This window comes from Ambystoma mexicanum, unplaced genomic scaffold (genome assembly GCF_040938575.1).
Source record: "Ambystoma mexicanum isolate Mex_15411 unplaced genomic scaffold, UKY_AmexF1_1 Mex_scaf39, whole genome shotgun sequence".
Taxonomy (NCBI): Eukaryota; Metazoa; Chordata; class Amphibia; order Caudata; family Ambystomatidae; genus Ambystoma; species Ambystoma mexicanum.
The window spans coordinates 806,408-828,805 of record NW_027182454.1 but is presented as its reverse complement, the minus strand read 5'-3'; the positions used below and the strand labels follow the sequence as shown (position 1 = coordinate 828,805).

At 44.7% G+C, this 22,398-nt stretch overlaps 1 pseudogene; it reads right to left on the bottom strand.

Moving 5' to 3' along the window:
• Positions 1 to 302: 302 nt before the first annotated feature.
• Positions 303 to 22,398, bottom strand: part of LOC138559119 (zinc finger protein 84-like) — a 122,020-nt pseudogene continuing 99,924 nt past the window's right edge.

The following is a 22,398-nucleotide window of genomic DNA, read 5'->3' as shown; positions in this document are numbered from 1 at the left end:
GGTGGCAATGTGGGTTACAGGTTTCCCCAAACCGATATCACAGGTAAGGAGAATTGCACCCTCTTTACCCCTCTCTTCTGCTTAGTGGGTATTCAAAATTGTCTTTTATTTGTAACTGTTCTTTGCGAAGGGGGTTACCTTTCTGGGTCTCCGTGCAGTTTCTGGAGGCAACCACCTTAGGTTGAGTAAGAAAAACATACCTCCAGGTAACATCTATGTTCAAGAACATTGCGCTTTCAAAATCAAACTAAAAAGTGTACACCATTACTATTTGGGCTAAAAAAAACAATTAACAGTTAATGTCAACTTCAAATAATAACTTTATTTGGAATTCACAATGTTTTCTATAAAAGGTGTGCATGGAGTCAAAACAAACAGTTCATATGTACAAAACCATACAACATACTTAAGTGCCGCTTAAAAAAGATAAAACAATCCATTTTCAACTTCTTCACTGAATAATTAACTCTAATACATATCATTAAAATTCCATAATTAACTAATTGTCCACTAACTCCTTATGGTCACATATATCTGAGTGTAATCATTATCACATTGCCAACCAAAGAGACTGTCTAGTAACTGTTCTCCATTGCCTGTAAGATTCGGACTTGCTCAAGGTGACTTTATTGATTTCTACTGGTGGTTAATCTCATAAAGCAGCACAGCTCCCCCCGTGCTCAGTGCACTCTGACACAGCAATGCTTGAATGGGGTAAATAACAAAACCCTATAAAACAAAGACATCATCCTGCACCTGTGCCAGTTGGGGCTGTTGTTGTTGATTTGCTCAAGACTTTGCCGTTCATTTGATATTTCATCATATTTTGCCTTTATATTCGCACGGCAGTGGAGAATGAAGCCGCCTTTACAACAGCCATGTGTGTAGTTGTCCATTGAATCACTTGCTCTGGTACTTATATCAGGTGTGTTGACATAGCCTGTTGGTACTGCAGTCCGTTTTCTATAATTCTACTGAGTCATGGTAACTCAGACTGGTTTTCTGACTGAACCTTGTGTGACATTCAAAGCACTGTTAAGGTTTTATGACTGTGCATGTCCTCTCCTTTTGTCTTAGACCGTCTTTCCGGCTGAATGTTTGTGGGAATTCTGTGCACTGATAATGTTTTTCTGCACTATGTTTAGTTTCATGTTTAGTCAGAACCCCTGTCACACAGAGGCTGTTCTGACAGAGCACTTAGAAGCATTTTCTACAGGGTTTTTTCAGAATATTTAGTCCGATTCTCTTCAGTACTGATACTGTTCCGATGTTTGTTTTGTTTGTTTGTTTGTTTTATTATTTGTAATGCACCGTCATACCCTCGGGTAACAGTGCGCAGCATTTACAAGAGATTGCGAAACTTGGTTACAACAACAACAGGATATGTAGCATACAATAACAGCAGGAATATATACAAGTAAGCATCAATGGGTACAATAAGCCTGAGTCTGATAAGACTAGGCAGTTGGCTATGAAAGGGGCCGACGTTTTCAACCATGAAATGACCTTAGCTCGGAAGTTCTGATAGTGCGAGTCCATTCTGAGGGGTGGTGGTAGGGAATTCCACAGTTTTGTTGCTTAGACTGGGAAGCTATTACCCCCTATGGTGGAGCGTTTAACGTTGGGGACAGAAAGACAGTCTTTATATGATATTCTTGTTGGTCTCAGGGAGGTCTGTCTATGGAATCTGTCGATAAGATAGATGGGTGCAGCATTATTAAGTGATTTGTGCGTAAGTGAGGCAGTTTTTAGGAGAATTTTGTCATTGACAGTAAGCCAATATTGCTGTTGACGATATGCTGTGATATGCTCTCTTCTAGAGAGGCCCAGTGCCGCTCTAAGAGCCTTGTTCTGGAGGGTTTGAAGTTTGCTGGTAATAGCTTTGGTGGACCCAAGATAGAGAGCGTTGCAGTAGTCCAGGCGGGATAGTATGAGGGCTCTGGCAAGGGTCAAACAGCTGGTGTCAGACAGGAAAGGTTTAGCTGCACGGATCAATTTACAGGTGTAGGCTGTTCAGGAGGCTAGAGATTTCACCTGTTTGAGGAAAGAGAAGGTGGAGTCCAGGTAAAAACCTAAGGTTTTGACCTCTTGTCCCACCTTAATGCAGTTGCCGTCGATCATAAAGGAGCAGTAGGCAGAACCCAGTTTCTTGAGACTAGTGGTAGTACCTAGAATTATGAGTTCAGTTTTATCATAATTCAGGCATAGTCCATGTGTGGCCATCCATGCCTGGATGATGATATACACTCTATTCACCAAGGCCAAATCCTTTCCATAATCTCCAGAAAGCCGAAGGAGGATCTGGGTATCATCCGCGTAATTATTGTAGGTGATACCGAGATGGTCCAAATCATCGAAAAGGGGCTTGGTAAATATGTTGTACAAGGTGGGGAAGACACAGGTACCCTGTGGCACGCCACAGGTGATGGGAATGGGGCCTGCTGCAGCTGTGGGTGAAAAGACCCTCATAGTTCTGCCGTTGAGGAATGATCTAATCCATGTAATGGCCTCAACATAAAAGTGGGCTGATGTATGCAAGTGAGTGCATAGGACAGAGTGATCGACTAGGTCAAATGCTGCGGAGAGGTCTAGGAGGAGGAGTAGGGCAGCTTGGCCATTATCTCTAAGCTTGTCAATCTGGGCTTTAAGGTCAATGAGGGCAGTCTCGGTCCCATGTTGGGGATGGAAGCCTGATTGCCTCGCTTCGAGTAGGTGGTGTTCTTCCAGATACTTCTGTATTTGCACATATGCAACCTTATCCAGTATTTTTAAAAGAAACGGCACAGTCGTTATGGGCCTGTAGTTTGGGGGCATGGCTGGGTCGAGTGTAGGGTTTTTTAGTAATGGCAATACCCAAGATTGTTTTAGGTTGGTGGGGATGGAGCCAGTGGAGAAGGAGGCATTAATTAATTTTGTGATGAAAAGGGAGAGGTCGCGGGCCGCATCTTTAATGAGCTGTGCAGGGCACAGATCGCCCTGACAGTTGGATGGTTTTAGCGACAAGATGATTTTTTCTACTTCAAGTATGGTGACCTTAGAGAAATTGAAGCAAGTAGTTTCCCTTGAGGTGGGCTTCTCAGGTGGTTTGGAGGTGGGAGTATCATTCAAGGAGGCTTTTTTGCAGGAAATTTTATTATTTTGTAGTGTAGTAATCTTGTTGGCTAAGCCTTTTGAATTTCTGAGCACCAGTTTTTATCTTAAGTACAGGCATCCGGTGGTGCAATAGGGGTTTCTACTTCTTTCAGGATAGAGAATAGTTCCTTCATGTTAGATTTTGCTTGGGCTATGCGGACGTCAAAGGAAGATCATTTAGCAAGGTAGATTTTTCTTTTGTAAAGGGTTGCTAGTTTGGTTAGTTTGAGTTTGTTGGGTGCTGAAGGGTGTTTTTTCCAAGTGGCTTCACAGTTTCTTTTTTGCTGTCTTAAGTTTTTGAGGAATGGTGTGTACCATTTGTTCAGATGCATTTTGGGCTTGCTTTAGGGGAGCGATTAAATCCAGCGATGTGGACATGATTTTATTATATTCATCAACCAGGGTTTCAGGGTCTAGGTTGTCGGGGAGTGTGTTTAGTGTGGGGAGTAAGTTCGGGATGAGTCTTTCCACAGTGATGATCTTCTTATTTCTCGTAAGTGTAGGTGGGGCCCTACTGATGGGTAGAGGTTGGTTAGTGGAGAGCGTGAACGATATCAAGTAATGGTCGGTCCAGGCTAATGGTGAGATGTCGGTGATATTAGCTAGACTATTGTCGTCAGCCACCCAGTCGAGTATTCTACCTTTGACATGTGTAGGTTTCATACATCTTTGGGTAAATCCTAGATCGGAAAGGGTACTGGGTGTAGTATTGGCACTTTGGTCTTCTGGGTCATTGTATCCGAAGTTGAAGTTTCCAAGGGTGAGTACTTGGGTAGAGCTTTTGTGGTTACAAGATAATATAGTATTGATATCTTCATCGAAAGTGCCTATTGGGCCTGGGGGACGATATATCAGGTGTATGTTGAGGGTTTGGGATTTGGTAAGAGGAACTTTAACAGAGAGTAGTTCACAGGAGAGGAGATTTATAGTGGTTACACTTCTCATGGTGAGGCTGCATTTGTGTATGATAGCAATGCCCCTTCCTCTAGAGTTAGGTCGGTCATGTCTCAAGATAGTGTAATTATCTGGGATTGCAAGCATGAGCATTGGGCCAGCTGCCGGATGTAGCCAGGTCTCTGTAATGGCGAGGAGGTCGAGGTCTTCTTTGAGGATCAAGTCTGCAATTTCTGTTTCGTGAGCTACTAGCGATCTTGCATTGATTAGGGCTCCCTTGATTTGGGGGCTCGTGGTGGTTGTAGTATTTGTCATTTTAGGTATGAGGTTGGGGTTCTGGGATGAATTAAGTTTGAGAGTAGGTGGGCTAGGCCAGGCAGTCATGGTTCTGAGTCTCTGTGAGGTGGGCATAGAGCGGGCGAGGGGCTCGTAAGCTTGAGCTAATCTGGCTCTAAGTCCTAGATTCCTGTCAGAGGTGGAGCGGGGGAGGCTGGTGGGCAGTAGTGGCTGTATGTCACAAGTAGGTGGAGGGGCGCAGCCAGGTGACTTAGTATTGCTGATAATCGAATAATTATTGATATGTGATTGGGGTGCCTTACTAGTCAGTGCTGCATTCTTTAAGACGAGCAGGAGGCAGGCGTACAGGCTAGTATTCAAGGGCCTTGTTCAGAGGACTTGTGTTTTCTCCAGTGTGTTTCCTCTCATGTACAGTCAGTTGGCTTTTCCAAATAAAACTTTCCAGACATTCTGAGCAATGATGAAGTTGTTCTCAAGGATTTTTCCTTGTATGTTTAGTTGGATCACTTTTATTAGCACCCTGGGCGTGGGAGCCAGTCAATCAGGTGGCTAGGAACGCAGGCTTGAACCGTACAGAGCCCCACTTCCCTTCCACGGTGGCCATGTTGGTAAAGGATTTTCCTTCCTACAATGGGACGCATGAGGTATCCCGCTGTAGGAAGGAAAATCCTTTTTCTTTAGCACCCCGGGTTGCCGCTTTGGTAACCCGGGGTGCTAAAGGCCTTATGCACTCGTTCCACGTGCAACATCTGGGTGTAACGGCCTTGGGCCCACGTTAATGGCCCTTTCTTTGCTCAGGCTTTTAACTGGGGCCGTGGGCCATTGCCGCCCAGTATTGCCCGTGGAATGGGTAAATAACGCCACATTACTAAAACGTTTCTGACATTCAGAGCACTGATGATGTTTTTACCAGTGTGTTTTCTCTCATGTATAGTCATATTGTGTTTCTGACTGTATGTTTTTGGACATTCTGAGTACTCATAAGGTTTTTCTCCAGTATGTTTTCTCTCATGCTGTCAGATTGTTTTTTGAGTGAATCCTTTCTGACAAACTAACCTTTAAGAAACATGTCTCCTATTTGAGCTCCAGCTCGCTTATATAACCCGGCTCCTCTGGCAAAAACATCTGTATTTGTCGGAGAAGAATAGAGCATTAATTGCAACCGCAACAATAAATACAAGGCTGGACTATTGCAATAGTCTTCTGGTGGGGACAACACAAGCAAACGCACAAAAGCTCCAGGTTATTCAGAATGGGGCTGTTAGGGCTGCATGAAGCACAGAGAGCATATCACCCATGCGCGCTAAGAGTTTGATTGGCTCCCTGTCCTCCAAAGAATTCATGTGAAGGCCTCAAGTTTGACCTATAAATGTTTGGCTGGTGATGCGCCATCCTATCTTAGGTCACGAATTAGGAGAACACCATTCAGGTGCAACTTGCGATCAAACAAGGAGTACATTTTGGTGCAGCCACAGTATCTGCTAAAAAGGTTTGGAGGATCCAGCTTTAATTCATTGGCACCAAGTATCTGGAGTGCACTCCCACAGTCACTCAGACAGCTCCCCTCAGTCGCACAGTTCAGAAAAGGCCTGAAGACCTATCTGTTCGACAAGGCAGGTGACTAAGAACTCCATGGTGAAACACATTATTGTGTTCTGCCCTCAGTGTTAATTGTTGTAATGCTCTGTGAGCGCCCCAAGGCCTACGGGCGTGTTGGCGCAATACAAAATATCAATATACTAGAATAGATATTCTGAGCATTTATAAGGTTTTTCACCAGTGTGTTGTCTCTCATGCATAGTCAGATAGCGTTTCTGACTGAATGTTTTTTAGACATTCTGACCACTCATAAGGATTTATTCCAGAGTGTGTTCTCTCATGCACCTTCAAAGAGCTTTTTTGACTGAATCCTTTCTGACATTCTGAGCATTTATAAGGTTTTTCACCAGTGTGTTTTCTTTTATGCTTAGCTAGATCACTTTTATCACTGAATTCTTTCCGACATTCTGAGCATTTATAAGGTTTTTCTCCAGTATGTTTTCTTTTATGTATAGTTAGATTACTTTTCTTACTGAATTTTTTCTGACATTCTGAGCACTGATGAGGTTTTTCTCCAGTATGTTTTTTCTCATGCTCAGTCAGATGGCTTTTTTGCCTGAATCTTTTCTGACATTCTGAGCATTTATAAGGTTTTTCTCCAGTGTGTATTCTCTCATGCTCAGTCAGATTGCTTTTTTGACTGAATTCTTTGTTGCATTCTGTGCATTTATAAGGTTTTTCACCAGTGTGTTGTCTCTCATGTATAGTCACATTGCGTTTCTGACTGAATGTTTTTGGACATTCTGAGCACTCATAAGGTTTTTCTCCAGTATGATTTCTTTTATGTATAGTTAGATTACTTTTATAACTGAATCTTTTCTGACATTCTGAGCCCTGTAGAGGTTTTACTCCAGTGTGTTTTCCCTCATGTCGAGTTAAATGGACTTTCTGATTGAATCCTTTCTGGCATTCTGAGCATTTATAAGGTTTTTCACCAGTGTGGTTTCTCTCATGTATAGTCAGACTGTGTTTCTGACTGAATGTTTTTGGACATTCTGAGCACTCATAAGGTTTTTCTCCAGTATGTTTTCTTTTATGTATAGTTAGATTACTTTTATTACTGAATCTTGTATGACATTCAGAGCACTGATGAGGTGTTCTCCAGTATGTTTTCTCTCATGCTCAGTCAGATGGATTTTTTGACTGAATCTTTTCTGACATTCTGAGCATTTATAAAGTTTTTCTCCAGTGTGTGTTCTTTTATGTTTAGTTAGACCACTTTTATTACTGAATTCTTTCTGACATTCTGAGCATTTATAAGGTTTTTCTCCAGTATGTATCCTCTCGTGCTCAGTGAGAGAGCTTTTATGACGGAATCCTTTCTGACATTCTGAGCATTTATAAGGTTTTTCTCCAGTGTGTTTTCTTTTATGTATAGTTAGATGACTTTTATTACTGAATCGTTTCTGACATTCTGAGCACTGATGAGGTTTTTCTCCAGTATGTATCCGCGAGTGCTCAGTCAGAGAGCTTTTATATCTGAATCTTTTCGGACATTCTGAGCACTGATGCGGTTGTTCTCCAGTGGGTTTTCCCTCATGTAGAGTTAAACTGCCTTTCTGACTGGATCTCTTCTGACATTCAGGACACTGATAAGGTTGTTTTCCAGTGTGTGTTGTTTGATCTAGAGATAGATGTCTTTCATGACTGAATTGTTTATCACATTCAGAACACTGATACAATTGTTCTTGGAGGCGAGAGTCTCCGGATTGGGTTTTGTTGAGCAAACATGCCATAGCAAGAATCCACATAATTTCAAAGTCAGGACATTTGGGAAATGCTCACTATAATCCTCTCATGGGCCCTTTGATTTTACTTACAGCAGCTTCTTTCTATGGGTGTATGTGCGGCTACCCCTATGGACACTCAACATTGTACTGTACCATTTTCTTGAACACCCCAGTTCCCAATTCTGACAACTTCTACCACATGCTTTCTCTCATGATGAACCAGACTGATTTTATGACCAAAGGTTTTCTAGCAGGCCCCACACTGATGGGTGAATGTAGAAACGTTTAGTAGGATTAACTTCTTTGCAATGAGGTGTGCACAATACATTCCACCGGCGTCTTCTCCAATATAGCATGAGAACAAACATAAAACTAACGTTTTTCACGTTTGCATTGAGTTGATTAGCGATTGTCCTATACTTATTTTCGTGCAGAAACAAGCTGTCCTCTTTAATGGATTGGTATATTATAGATAGTACTTGCAGAAGTCCTGTGTGCATTGATTCCACTGATAACCCTTTACACAGGGTGAGGTTTAATGGAAGGAAACCACTTTCAGTCTCAGAGCTGTGGGACACTTTCAGTTTTCTTCCTTGTAAACCGTTCCCGGGTCTTCATTTTTCAGGTAATTTCCCTGCCTTGCAGCTTTGCATTCTCTCGTCATACGTCCACCTGTGGAGTGAAAGCAACAGATGATGAATACACCAGATAAACAGTGCACAGCAATTATATCCATAGTCTATTTCAGTGGGAATTGGTGCAGGGAATAAGAGTAGGAGTTGCTTTTCTGAGAGGAATTGTGGCTCTGTGTGGACAGAGATCTTCAAGGCCAGCAATAATGGACACATCACTTTTCTAGTAGAGCTTCATACATTCCTCTTACTTCTGAGCATTATAAAAAAAACAGGTGTTTTATTATTACCCAATTAAGTGGCATTCAGGACAGGTGTAAAATAATCATTAATGAGGCATGTAGAACCTGGTTGGCTACAGTTGGACAATGTCTGATGTCTGAGATGAGTGCTTAACTTGATTAGCTATCTTACCAGTGGAGGACACAAAGTGAAAGGCATAGCCAAAGATTTCTTTAAGTGGGACATATGAAGGCACGGACAAAGTGGTAACACCTTCACTTTAAATCTGTACCATAATGCCTCGAAAGAACCCAGCCACAAAATGTTCATTAGTATTTAAGTGTCAAGGGCTAAACTAACATGTGTGTCTTGACTTTTGAAGGCAAGTCCCTGAACGCTCACACCAGAGAGAATACAACCCACTAGGGAAGAAAGGCCCAAGTCGATCCTGTAAGGATAACAAGTTTTTAATCTCACACGCAGATGAGAGCAACAGCAAAGATCTCTGCTGCTAAGAAGGTTCTGCAGAAAAGTAGTACAAGCAGAATCGTATAAAGCAAGGCATCGTCATACATGATGCAATACATAGGGTCAAATCCTGTGCGACTGGTTGGTGTGCACCCATACAGGATCTGCCTGCCGCATAAGGGATGCCGGGATATTGGTTCCAGCCAGTCGGTCCATATTCCAACATGCAGGTGCTGCGTCGATCATCTTCTCACGTTGAAGGTCAGAATAACACATTTCGCTCACTACCCTCTGCGCATTGTGGCTCCAAGGTCTCCATCCTTGTTCTGAGCTATAATGTATACCTCCCAGCACTTTGCAATACAATTCACACAATTGTCACTTCAACAATATGCCCGTGTCTGTCCTCTTTGAACATCTCAGGAGTTGCTACTTTGGGGTCGGTGGTCAAAGGGCACTTGGTGCCATGGAATTCAGAAGTCTTGAGTTTTAGTCAGTTACATGGGATGTCATTTGTATTTGCATGGGGATGGGCCGGGTCATGCTGTGGCCAGTGTGAGATAACATGCACTCCAGACACCGGTCTGTGATCGCAGCCCCTTAGGGCACATTCCTCTCGAACATCTTTGCAACACTGTTAGAACAATGAATAGGTGTTGTGGCGGTAGCGGGTGTGGCCTACCCTCATAAAAGCTCGGGCATGGCTGGAAATTTCCCTTGTCTTGCGATTTTGGGCCCAGTACATGTAATTCTGCGTGTACCGTGCAGGCCTTCCCTTCTACCTATGGTTACTAATATCTACGCAACATAGCAATGCTGCTTGTGCCTTATGCTGTACAATGCGGATAGACTATATTTGGTCATATTGGAGTAGAGTCCTGTTGAACTGGGAGGTGTCCCTCTCACCATCCCCCCTAGCCCAGCATTTATTTTATTTTATTGCATATGTTTCTTACGCACCAAAGGCCACGGGCATCTGGGCACAGAGGCACGGAGAGGGATCATGGATAACAAAGCAATGTAGTGAAGGAGTTGCACTGGTCTTAATTATGAAAAAAGAGTAGCTTTCAGGATTTTTTAAAACGTAAGATCATTTCTTTCACATCACAGATCTGCGGTAAGCTTGTTCATTGTAGTAGCTGCTCTCACGGGGAAGGAGCTTTCCTTCCCATTGACTCTACGAGATTTGGGGCATTGTAGACACATGGGGCCTCATTCCGAGGCTGGCGCAAAGGGATACCAGGCACCGGTAATGACACTGGTGCCGGTAATCCCTTTGCGCCCTATTCCGAGGTCCCTTTGTGGGTCCCGTTAAGGCCGACTTGTTTTACCAGGTGGCCTTAGCGGGAGCCGCAAAGGGACCAGGGGGCCAATAACGGTACTGCAAATTGCAGTACCGTTATTTGCTCCTTCCCGTTCCCATTGAGCCCTATGGGGGATCGAATGGGGAATGGTTCTGGTGAATGGGGACTTACCGGTCTCGCCGACCTCGGAGTGGACCGGTAAGTTTTCCCTTCACCAGACCGGAGTCGGACCGATTTTGGAGGCAGCCATGGCGCTAACAGCGGCATGGCTACCTCCAAACTCAGAATGAGGTCCAGGGTGTCTTTAGATCTAGTATTCCGATATGATGTTCGGACTTTAATGTGGTTTTAAGATAGCCAGGTGCATCGCCAAACAGGCATTTGTGTGTCAGAACGTTGATTTTGAATTCTATTCTTGTTTGCACGGGAAGCCAATAAAGGTCTCACCTATGCTGCGAAATATACTCATATTTTGGTAGATTTTAACTACTCCGGCAGCGTCATTCTGTAGGATCTGTAACTTCTTGATACAGCCTTTACTAGCTCCACCAGGTAAGGCATTACAATAATCCAGTCTTGATAGAACCAATGCCCTGACCAGAGTAGCACCATTTTCAGTCAAGATAAAGGTTTTAACAGGCGTATTAGCCTGAGGTGATAATGAATACTCGTAGTCACACTAGCAACCTGAGCATTTGCCTTGAGTGATGCCTCAGTAATGACCCCGAGTGGTTTTACTTTGTCAACTACTGCAATTTCATGATGGTCAATGTTACATTTTGTATATGCTGTTCCTAATTTTTCTCTTGTTTGTCAGAGCCAAAGATAAGAAGTTCTGTCTTCTAACTGTTTAGACAGTCCATTGTTCATCATCCAAGTATGAACACTTTCGTAGACAGATGCGATTGTACCTGCATTTTTTTCATAGTTTCCGCTTAACCTAAACACGAGCTGAGTATCTTCAGCATAATTCGTAAAGTAAAGACCCATGGACTCAGAAGGTCAATTAGGGATCTACAGAAGACATACGCAAGGGAGGAGACAAGCAGGCTCCCTGCGGAACTGCACATGTGGTCTGTTCTAAGCTAGAGGACGCATTTTGCCAAATAATATTAGATTTCCTATTGCTTAGAAAGGATTGAACCATTTTACAGTGTCAGGAGAGCAGTTTCCATTTTCCTGTATATATATTAAAAGTTTAGCGTGATCAACAAGACCGAACGCTGCCGAAAGATCCAAAAGCATCAGTAGACCGGCTTTACTGCCATCTACTACTTCCAGCATTTCAGATTGCAGGTCAACCATGGTGGTTTCAGGTCCATGTGCAGTCCTAAAACCTGACTGTCGACAATTTAAGATATCAGATGTCTCAATATCTTGTTGGAACTGACTCGCAGCGATTTTATCAACAATCTTAAGTAAGAATTGTGTATTTGTGATTGGCCTGTAGTTAGAAAGCACTGTAGGATCAAGATTAGATTTTTTCAACAGAGGTGTTACTGTGACGTTTTTCAACAGGTCGGGTACATCATTTTGTAAAAAAGAGGCTTTTATAAAAACGAGTTAGAAACGGCACAAAAATCTCCAGGTGTTGCAGAACAATCCTAGAGGGTAAAATATCCATTTGACAAGAGGTTGGGCGCATCTTTTTCCAGGTTTTAATCAAGGAGTCAATGGTTATGGGTTTAAAAGAGAAAGGACAGTTAGTAAACGTAGTTTGTTGAGTAGTAGAAATCTGGTCATCACAGGTATTATGTATCTCCCTTGCAGAAGAGATAGAGGATTGTGCAGAAAGTATTTGATCTGCAAATACTTTTTGATTGGGTTTTCATCCATACTCGTTCTGCTCTTCTCTTGTTGGGGGTATATCATTTCTGTTTGTTTTCCTTTGTTCTAATGTTCTTCTCTGTTAGTGGGGCCACTTGATCTATTAGTTTACTGATCTTATTAGTGTATTTTGAAGCAAGCGTAGTTGGTGTATCTAGATCTCATGTAGAGATCATTAAATCCTGAATGAATGTCTGTAACTTCTCAGGTGAGAGTTTATTAAAATTCCTATTCTTAGCTAGTAGTATTTTATTTGATTTATGAGGTTTCTTTATAGGGAGTGTAAGTTCAAAAGTTACCATACGTTGATCTGACCAGATACACGGTTTGTAGCGATATTTTGTGCTCTTAGGGTTTTGACTGCTATCCAGTCAAGCACATTTCCTTGATTATGAGTGGTTTCTCTGCTCAGAATAGTAAAGTCATGCCTGTGCAGTAGTTGTTCTAGCTCTATCACTTCAGAGTCTTTAGGGTTGCCCAGCCATTTATTATTATTTTTTTAAACCTTTTTTTATTGAACAGCTTGGCAGCAGAACACAGGCGAAGAATACACAAGGCAAGCACAAGTTAGGTACAGTTAAAACAGTACAGGCATACAGTCAGTGCATCTAGTATGAACATTTTCCATCAAGAACGCATACAGTGCGAACGCAGTGTAAGAGAGCCCTCAGCTCAGGATAGACAACCTGCATGAGTGGGTGTATTAGTTGGGGAAGTTGTATCCGGTGTCGCATTTAAATCTGACATATAGGAGCGAAACTTGAGCCAAACATCCCTAGGCCTCGAGTGGTCTGGTTGTAGGCAGGACCACGCTTCCTCAGTGTTTGAGGCCCATGTGAGAGCCCTGAGCCATTGCGCATGCATGGGAGGTGCGGGGCGAAGCCAACAGAGCAGAATGGCTCGTACCGCAAGGAGCATGCAAAGGCCAGCCAGTTTCTTAGAATTTCGGGGTAGCCATGGAAAGTCATGGAATAGACACTTCATTGGGGAGGGGTCGATAGGTTGATCAAGTATAGCAGATACGGTTGTGAACACCATCTCCCAAAATTGGGAGAGGCAGGGACAGGCCCAGATCATGTGCATATAGTCGGCGCCATCCTGCCCACACCTGGGGCCTCTTGGGGAGTGATCACTAAGCATACGATGCAACCTGCTCGGGGTATAATGAAACCTATGTAACACCTTTAGTTGAATCAGTTTGAAACGGGACTTGAAAGACACCTGGTGTATACGGGCACACATGTGAACCCAGCGTTCATCCGTCACCTCCATCCCGAGGTCCTCCTCCCACGCCCGCCTTAGCCCAGTGAATTTCGGAGTGGATCTGGATTGTATCATTGTGTATAGTCTAGATATTTTCCCTCTGGTAGGTGTGGGGGAAGTCAGTTCTTCAATAGCGGGATCGTCCGGTTGCATTGCTGGAAACATGGGGTAGTTTCTTTTAAGGGTTTTACGTAGAGATGAATACTGAAGCCATGCACTCTGGACACCCCTCAAGGGCAGCGGCAGGTTGGGCCACTCAACAAAGCTACCCTGCCCTCGTATCCCACCTCAGCCCATCTGCGCACAGTCGACGGCGGTACTCGTGGGATCCCGGGGAGAAAGTTCCACAGTGGCAGATTACCATGAAATGGATGAGGAGTATCTAACAATTTCCATGTTTCCGTTAGCGCCAGGGAGGTGCAAGCCACCGGATTCAGTGTATCCCGTGCCAAAGGAATGGGTTGTATCACCAGGGAGCAGATGTCCCGGTCGCTGACTGCCAGTTTTTCGAGTCTAACATGTGGAGGAGGGTCTGCTGTGTTAAACCAGTAGGATGTGTATTGGATTTGAGAAACCAACCAGTATTTAAGAAAATCGGGGGACCCAAAGCCGCCGTCCGCCATCGGGGTAGATAAGGTCCCGAGCTTGAGTCTGACCGCACCCGAATGCCACAAAAAAGAGTTGATGCTGCGTATCAATGCTTGGAAGAAACCCTCGCCCGGCCACAGGGGGAAGTTGGTGAATCCCAGCCATTTATTAAAGTCACCTAGTGTAACAGAGTGACTATTAGGGGTATGAAGTTTGTATAGGATGCTGATGTTTCATCCAGGAACAGAGGTAGTTCGTCCGGTGGACGGAAAACCAGGATGAAGTTGATACAGTCATTAGGTGAGCTTTTGATTTTTAATAACATAATTTCACATGCAGAGCATGTTATGGGGGCTTGGAAGAAATGTAAGTCTTGCTTGGCAATTAGTGCCACTCCCCCCCCTCAGCCCTTTTCTCTGTGCTGGGCATAAAGGTTATAGTGTGCGGGTGTAGCGAGATCAATGTGTGGGCCACTTGATTCCCTGAGCCATGTCTCAATGATGCACATTACATCGATCTGCTCATCCTGGATATAATCTGCTACACTAATAGCATGCCTCTCTAGTGAACGAGTGCTTAGCAAGCACATTTCGATATTTTGTTTGTCCTAAGGTGTACTTGACATGTAGTGGCCAAATCTGACATTGTTGTGAAGCAGACACACCAATAATAGTGGAGCAACAGCTCGGACTTGTGCTAGTCAGAATTGCAAGCACAACAAGAAATTCGTTCTGACAATGATGCCAAGAAAGGTCACTTACTTCAAGATCACAGTGATCTTGTAGTAATAATCCTGTTGTCAACTAGCAGCCGAGTGATCGTGTTCTGTGTCCCAGTGTGAACTAGTGCAGACTGGCACCTCCAAGGTGCGCCAGCGCTGACGCACCTGTCGGGATTAGATATAGGTCTCTGGGACTGCAAAACCGCTGGGTTATGTAGATCCTTTCAAGTAACAACGCAAAAAAATGCTGTGCTCTCGGCAGACAAGCGGCATTCTATAGCAATCAAAATGTAGATGGTAACATTCAAACCAGTTTAGTAATCAAGCACTCCTCCTCAAATAAAAACAAGATGACCGTAATTTTGTTCCTAAAAAAACAGATGAATGTTCTAAAATCAGAATCAGAATCTAAACTCTAAGATAACGTTTCCTAAAATCGAAAAATAAGTCTAAAAACAAGTAAAACTAATCTAAGCAAGTTAAATTACAGGTTGCACTGTTGCAGCCCAGTCACTGCTCATAGTGCTTCGATTGCATCTCACCTTACTCTAAAGCACTTCGGGGTGTGGGAAGAGGCTGCCCCCTTCCCAACACTTTGTAACATTGTAACAAATCTTTCCTTTTAGGTAATTGCCATGAAATATGTTAAGATGGATTTCTGAACTCTGACCTAGTAGGCTGAGGTTCAGAAGGCCAGCCTAGTTTCTTGGAACAGGGTAACCTTCTGGACAAGCCAGAACAATCAAGGCAGTATTGGTGGCGGTCAAGACAAGGAGCCTCATTCTGTCCCTGGCGGTAAGGGGTTAACGATACCGGTAAGGATGTGGGTGCCATTAACCCCTTACCGCCGCATTCTGAGGTCCCTTAGCGGGTCCCTCTAAGGGACTAGGGAGCTAATAACGGGCCCATTATTAGCTCCCTCCCCATTCCCATTAAGCCCTATTGGGGGCTCAAATGGGAATGGGGATTGGTTTTTTGAACGGGGACTTACCGGGTCCTCCAAGGTTGGAATGACCCGGTAAATCCCCACCCAAGGAACCCGGACCGATTTTGGAGGCAGCCATGGTGCTAATAGCACCATCGCTACCTACAAGCTCGGAATGAGGCCCTAGGTCTCAGGAGGGTTGAGGGTGATTGAAGGTCCACAAAGAGCACACAAAGCAAACGTCCCTACAAATCACTCTCCGTCAGGTGTATATATCAAAAATACATATACAGTTATTAAAGGCCTTTTAACTCAAACACAAGATGAAACTCTGCAATATTAACAAAACTAACACAACACTATACTAGGAAACATATATACAGTAACTCCTCATCACAAGTTGGGCGGTATTCCAGCGGTATTAATGCCAGGATAACGCATGCGCTAATAATGTTACCGCAAACCCGTCCGGCGCTATTAGTGCCGGATCAAGAGTTGGCCGGTAATGGGTATTCCACATTTTCCATTGGACCCAATGGGGCATTTTCAGAGCAATTACAGCCAGCGGTATTACCACGTGGTAATTGCGCCAAAAATCAGACATTTATTGCCGCATTTACCCCCAGCTATAAACTATAAAGCTATACAGTCAGAAGAAGGGTGAATCTTTAAACCAACTTCAACCATGTGCTTCTCCTGTGGACAGCCTGGACATTTGGCTAGGCAGTGCCCTTTAAATAAAAAGGAGGATCCCATGGAAAATTGGATAAATGACCAGAGAGAGTATGAGGAATTAAACTTCCCTGAAGAGGAGTTTTTAGAAACCACGAGCAATAACATCTCTGGGGTTACTTCATTTAAAACCCACGATTCTGCCAAGAGTAAATGGGTGCCAGTAAAAGCTGTCATTGATTCTGGTAGTAAGCAGACAGCAGTGAGAGGCGACTTAATCTTGACTGGAGAACTGGGGAGGGGACAGCCTGTAAAAATCACCTGAGATATATCACAAGAGCCCAGTCACCATCTGCGTCCAGGGGGGAAACAACTCAGATAAACTCTGCTGTAATTCCCAGACTCTCAGATGAGAGTATAATTGGTACCCTATCTGAAGGTGGGAAACTAAGTTTGAGGGAGAGAATCCTTTCCTGAGGGAAATCTCAACTCAAAGCAAGGAACAGAGCCCTTGGGCGGGAAGCCAGAACATTAGGGGAAGGGTATGTGATGAATCTGACAATGTCATCACTCCTTTCCCAGAGCTAGCCTGTCCCCATTGTTAGGCAGAAACCTGTGCAGTTCCCTCTGGGACCACTGCAAAAGACTTAAGACTACAGGCGTTTGGCAGTAAACCCACTTGGTATATTAGACAATTCTTAAGTAAAGCCCCACTTATTTTCAGACAGCGGTGAGCGCTTAACGCCGATGGTAATTCGTTTTAAAAAGGGAGAGAAAAGAAGAGTATATTTTGAAACAGATCCCAAAACTTTCACAAGAGCACAACAAGGGAGGAAGGCAAAGTAAAACCGTGAAGTTAGAGTTCAGAAGGCCGGATCCACTTTAAGAGGATCAGAACGAAATGTGTCCAAGATCACACGGTTGAAGTGCACAAAAGTCTTGAAAAAGTTCAGAAAGAGTTGGACCAAAGAAAGGGACCAGTTAGATGGTCAAGGCGGCCAGCCCAGTCCAGAAGGTTAAGGGATTATTATTACCTTGTAGCAATCTTTAGAAAGGGAGGCCTGGCGGACACGGTACCTTAAAGTGGTGAGAATACTCCAGCGGGGGCAGTTGTTCCTGGCAGCGGATGCAAGTCGGTGCTTCGTCCGGGGGAAGAGAGGATTTCGTCGGGGAGGAAGACAGGAGTCCGTTGCACTGCCAGGGAAGAAACCAGACGCAGAGTTCTCAGGTAAAAGGAGCGGTCCTTTTATTCGCGGTCCAGTGGTAAGTGGCTAGCCGGTTGCCGGGGTGCTTGGCACGGGCAATTCAACCACAAGACGTCCTGGGATGCGAGGAAAAGAAGGTTAACTGGTTGTGCCCACCAGTCAGGGGAAGAAGCCTCTCCAGCCGGGAGATCTTCTCTATCGTCAGGAAGTGGTGAGTCGCAGGGCTTTAGGGACTGGAACTTCAGAAGTCGCCACAGGACCTAAGAATCCGACGAGGGAGAAGCTGAGCCAACCTGCCACGACGCCACCACCGGTGGAGCCCTGCTGGACCGTCTCACCACTTTTCCCAACGACAGAGGAGATCTCCCGCCGTAGAGTCTTCTTCCTTTGACTGGTGGGGATAACCAGTTTCACCGTCTTTTCACCTTCCCGACATACCTTGTGGCCGCCTTGCCTGTGCCAAGCACCCCGGCAACCGGGATACCACGTTTTACCACGACCGCGAAACAAAGGTACCACCTTTAACTGGAAAACTCTGCGGCTGGTTTCTTCCCTGGTAGTGCAACGACCTTCATCTTTCCTCCAAGTCGAGATCTTCTCTTCCCCTGGACGACAACGCGATTTGCACCCACTGTCAGGAACAACTGCCACTGCTGGAGGATCCTTCCCACTTAAGGTACCGTGTCCCGCCTGGCTTCCCTTGCTACCGGCTCCCTTGCTACCGACTGTACGGGGTAGATTTAGCCCCCGGCTTTTGAACCTGGGTTAGCCTGGGACACCCTGGCTAAACTTTCCTAAGCCTCTCTAAACTCTTTCTGAACTCTCTGCAAGACTTTCTAAGCCTAGTGTAACTGTGTGATCTTGGGCACATTTGTGGTCTGCGCTCTCTAAGAGTGGGCCCAGCCTTTGGACTTTGGCTCAACAGTGACTTTTGCTCTTCTGCCTTGCTTACAGTGTTCCTAAATCTTAGAGTGGTGTACCTTTCCATATTCTGTATTTTTCCCTCCCTTTCTCACAAACTTATTGGAGTGCCATCTAGTTAAGCGCTCACCTCTGTATGAAAATAAGTGGTGTTTTACTGAGACTTATCTGATAAGGAAAAAGGAGTGTATATATTACAATAGTAACTGTGTTTAGAATATTTTCCAACAAGAGTGCTGGAGCGTTTCAAACAGTGTGTTTTTAAATAAATAATTATATACTTTGATACCAAAGCTCTGGTCAGTGTTTGCTTGTATTGGTGTGTCTGAGTGCCTATTATGTATACTTTGCATACTGCCTAACTCTTCTTGAGAGAAGTCTGACTGCTCAGCCACAGCTACCAGGTAAATCTGGGTGGTACCGACTGCTACCAAGTGGGTTTACTGCTAACACCTGTAGTCCTAAATCTTTTGCAGTGTTCCCTAAGGGAACGGCACAGGTTTCTGCCTAACAGAGTCTATGGTGGGGTATCACTATGACGGAGTGTGCTGTATAACACACATAGTAAAAACACATGAGGCCCTATGGAGTAAAGGACCCCATAGACCATAAAACACATAAACGGTCAAAGGAACACCATAAATCATGTCCGAGAGAGGGAGAAAAACAGTCTCACTCTTGGCAGGACAAAAAACAAACTCCAGAAATCCAGCAAAGCTGCTGGGGGACTCACTAGGTTAGGAAATTCAGCCAGAAGAGAGAATTCTCCCTAACCCCCGTGTGGCCAGGGGATGGCAGCCAAGACCTGGTCCTGACCCTGGGTGCTGCTATATGAGGGAGGACCACATGGGGGAGACACCCCTCAGGGGTATGACACAGCATTGTTGGGTGAAAGCATATACCCCCTTTCCCTTTTTGGGAAGTTCCCTCCATATCTCAAGTCTTTATGTGATTGTTGTCTTCAAACCTCCACCAAATCGACTAAAGACGTTTCAATACTCCATCAAAATCCCAACCAGCATGGTGAGGGGAGACGCTGCCTGGGAAAGATTCATCCTCTCGGTCAGACCAGAGGACAACCGAGCCACAAAGCAGACCAGGGAGCCAGCCAGCGCAGGGGGGCGGTGAAGGAAGGAAGACTGCAGATGCTGGTTTGCTGAGTCAGAGCTGCAACAGGAAGAAGAAGAAAGTTTCCGTGGTGGCCAAGGAAGCTGAGCAGCAGTACCGAAGCCGCCCGAACACAGTGAAGGGCTCCACAGTAAGGCGAGAGTCATGTGGAAGCAGCTGAGTGAAGCCAACGAGCCGTGAACGTGAGGCAGGACCCAGGAGCATTGCAACCTGTTTACTATGTAAGAACTAGAGAAAGCCAAGGAAAGCCAGTGAGTCCTGAGAAGGGAGACTGGGACACTTGAGTGCTCCAGAAACATTATTAAAGACAGATAAGAGCAAACAAAGTAAATGCAAGAAATATACAAGGTGAATGCAATGCCAAGTCAAGTTTGCAAGTGTGTAAAGTGAGTGATCGAGAAAATGCCTGGCAGGAGAGTATACCAGACACAGTCAAGTTTGCAAGTGTGTAAAGTGAGTCACACGAGAAAAAGCCATGGCAGGAGAGTATACCCGGCAATATCAAGTTTGCAATTGTGAAAAGTGAAGCCACACGAGAAGGTCCTGTCAGGGGTGTACACCAGGCAAAGCCAAGTCTAATTTGTTTTGTTGACCACAGAGCCCCAAGGTACACTCATGCCCTTAGGAGTTTCTAAATGTTTTAAAGAGACATGGGGAAGGGAGACAGCCCCCAGGACTGTACTGCAACACCAAACGGAGAGATGTATCCTCTGAGGTCATAAAGAACTTTGGAACTGTCATTGATTCATTGTGTTGGTGAAGAGAAACCTGGGGAAGGGAGTCACCCCCTGGAACTGTGACATTTTGTCACATTTGTGTAGGAGTTACATGTTTCATTTTGTCTTGAACATATGTGCACTTTCAAGCACAAAGATATTATCCTTATCACATTAGAATTACTTTTAGAGTATGAGGGCTAGGATAGGATTTCAACACAGTACATTTTGCTTTGGACATCTTGACACAGGACAGACACTTATGGCCAAAACATGAGTCCACTGTGTCTCCATCACATTTCTGACTCCTCACAGGTTGTATTGACAGATGTGTGTACTTTGTTTTGCTTTAGTTGTAAAATAGTAATCTCATTGATAACTTCATGCAAATATATCCAAACCCGATCAACGTTTAATGACTTGTAACCTTACCAATTGTGGTTACAAGTTAGTGGCTAGGGCTCAGTGGTGAAAGGCTATGCTAGGGGCGTTGGTATAGACATTAGTACCTAAGGATCGAGGATAGGGTTACTGTTCTCTTTTAGCAGGTGCGAGCAGGAAGAGGGCCAAGAGAGACGGGCCAAATGGTTACAGGAAAAGAGGGAGTGGGTGTGCCGATGAGGAGAATCTCAGTCTTACTGGCATTAAGGCAGAGGTCATTGGCGGCACACCACTGCAGGATAGCAGACAGACAGTCAGAGATGAGGGAGGGAGAAGAGGTGGCCGAAGGAAGCCTGAAAATGAGCTAAGTGTCGTCTGCATAGCACTGGAAATTGGGGCAGAGAGCGGCAATGCATTTGGCAAGGAGTGCCAGGTATTGGTTGAACAGCCAAGGAGAGAGGTTAGACCCATGGGGGACACCACAGGTAGAGAAAAAGATAGCAGAGAGTTGGATCTGGGAGGGTCGGGAGGGTCGGTCAGAGAGGAAGGAAGTCAGCCATGCCAGGGCCTGACCATTGATACCCAGGTTATCACAGAGACTATTTAGCAGGATGTAATGGTTGACAGTGTCAAAGGCAGAAGAGAGATCAAGCAATATGAGGACACAGGGGGTGTTAGAGTCGAGGATGGAGAGCAGGTCCTCACGTAGTGGTAGGAGTTGGGTAGGGGTTAGTGGTAAGGGCTATGCTAAGGGCATTGGTATAGACATTAGTACCTAAGGATCGAGGATAGTGTTATTGTTCTGTTTTAGTGCATAGTGGTAGGAGTAGGGTAGGGGTTAGTGGTGAAAGGCTATGCTAGGGGCATTGCTATAGACATTAGTACCTAAGGATCAAGGATAGGGTTATTGTTCTGTTTTAGTACATAGTGGTAGGAGTAGGGTAGGGCTTAGTGGTGAAGGGCTAGGCTCAGGGCATTGGTATAGACATTAGTACCTAAGGATCGAGGATTGGGTTATTGTTCTGTTTTAGTGCATAGTGGTAGGGTATGTGTTACTGATTTGGTTAATGGAAAAGGGGTAGTTGTCAGGGGGCATTATAATGCGCTAGGGGTAGTGGCTAACAGTTAGGTTTAGGATTGTCATTATATGGTTGTCTGTATGAAAATGTTTGTCTGTGAGTATCCATGTCCAGCAGTCAGTGGTTGCCTCAGATGGTCTCTTTGTGCTTGTGAGTGTCAATGTTCAGCAGATAGTGGTTGCCTCTGAATGTCCAAGAAATGGTAAAAATAGCTAGAAGGAGTAGTCTTATAGTATCTTTCTGAGTTTCCATGCCCAGCTTTAAATGGCTGTCTCTTAGTGTCTGTAAGAGGATGTTTGTAACTATCCATGTCCAAGCGTCAAGTGGCTGTCTCAGTGTGTCTGTCTGTCTCACCCGACTACTCTCCCCCTCTCCCTACTCAGGGATATGATGCCCTACTCACCCGTCCAAGGGTATGGTACCCTGCTCTTCCTTCAAGGCATATGGTGTCATGCTCACCCTTCTAATACACTCACCTTCAATATTCTCATCCCTCACTTCTCTCATATAACCTACACTCACAGCCCTTTCCTACACCCTTCTCTACTACCCTCACCCTCTTCCAGCATCAACTCCCTCATCTGTACCTACTACGCTAATTCCAATTTCCCCATCTCCTACTTTTAAATCACTACTACCCTCAATGTTGCAAACTCTCTCACTCACTGTTCTCACTCACTGCTTCACTCTCATA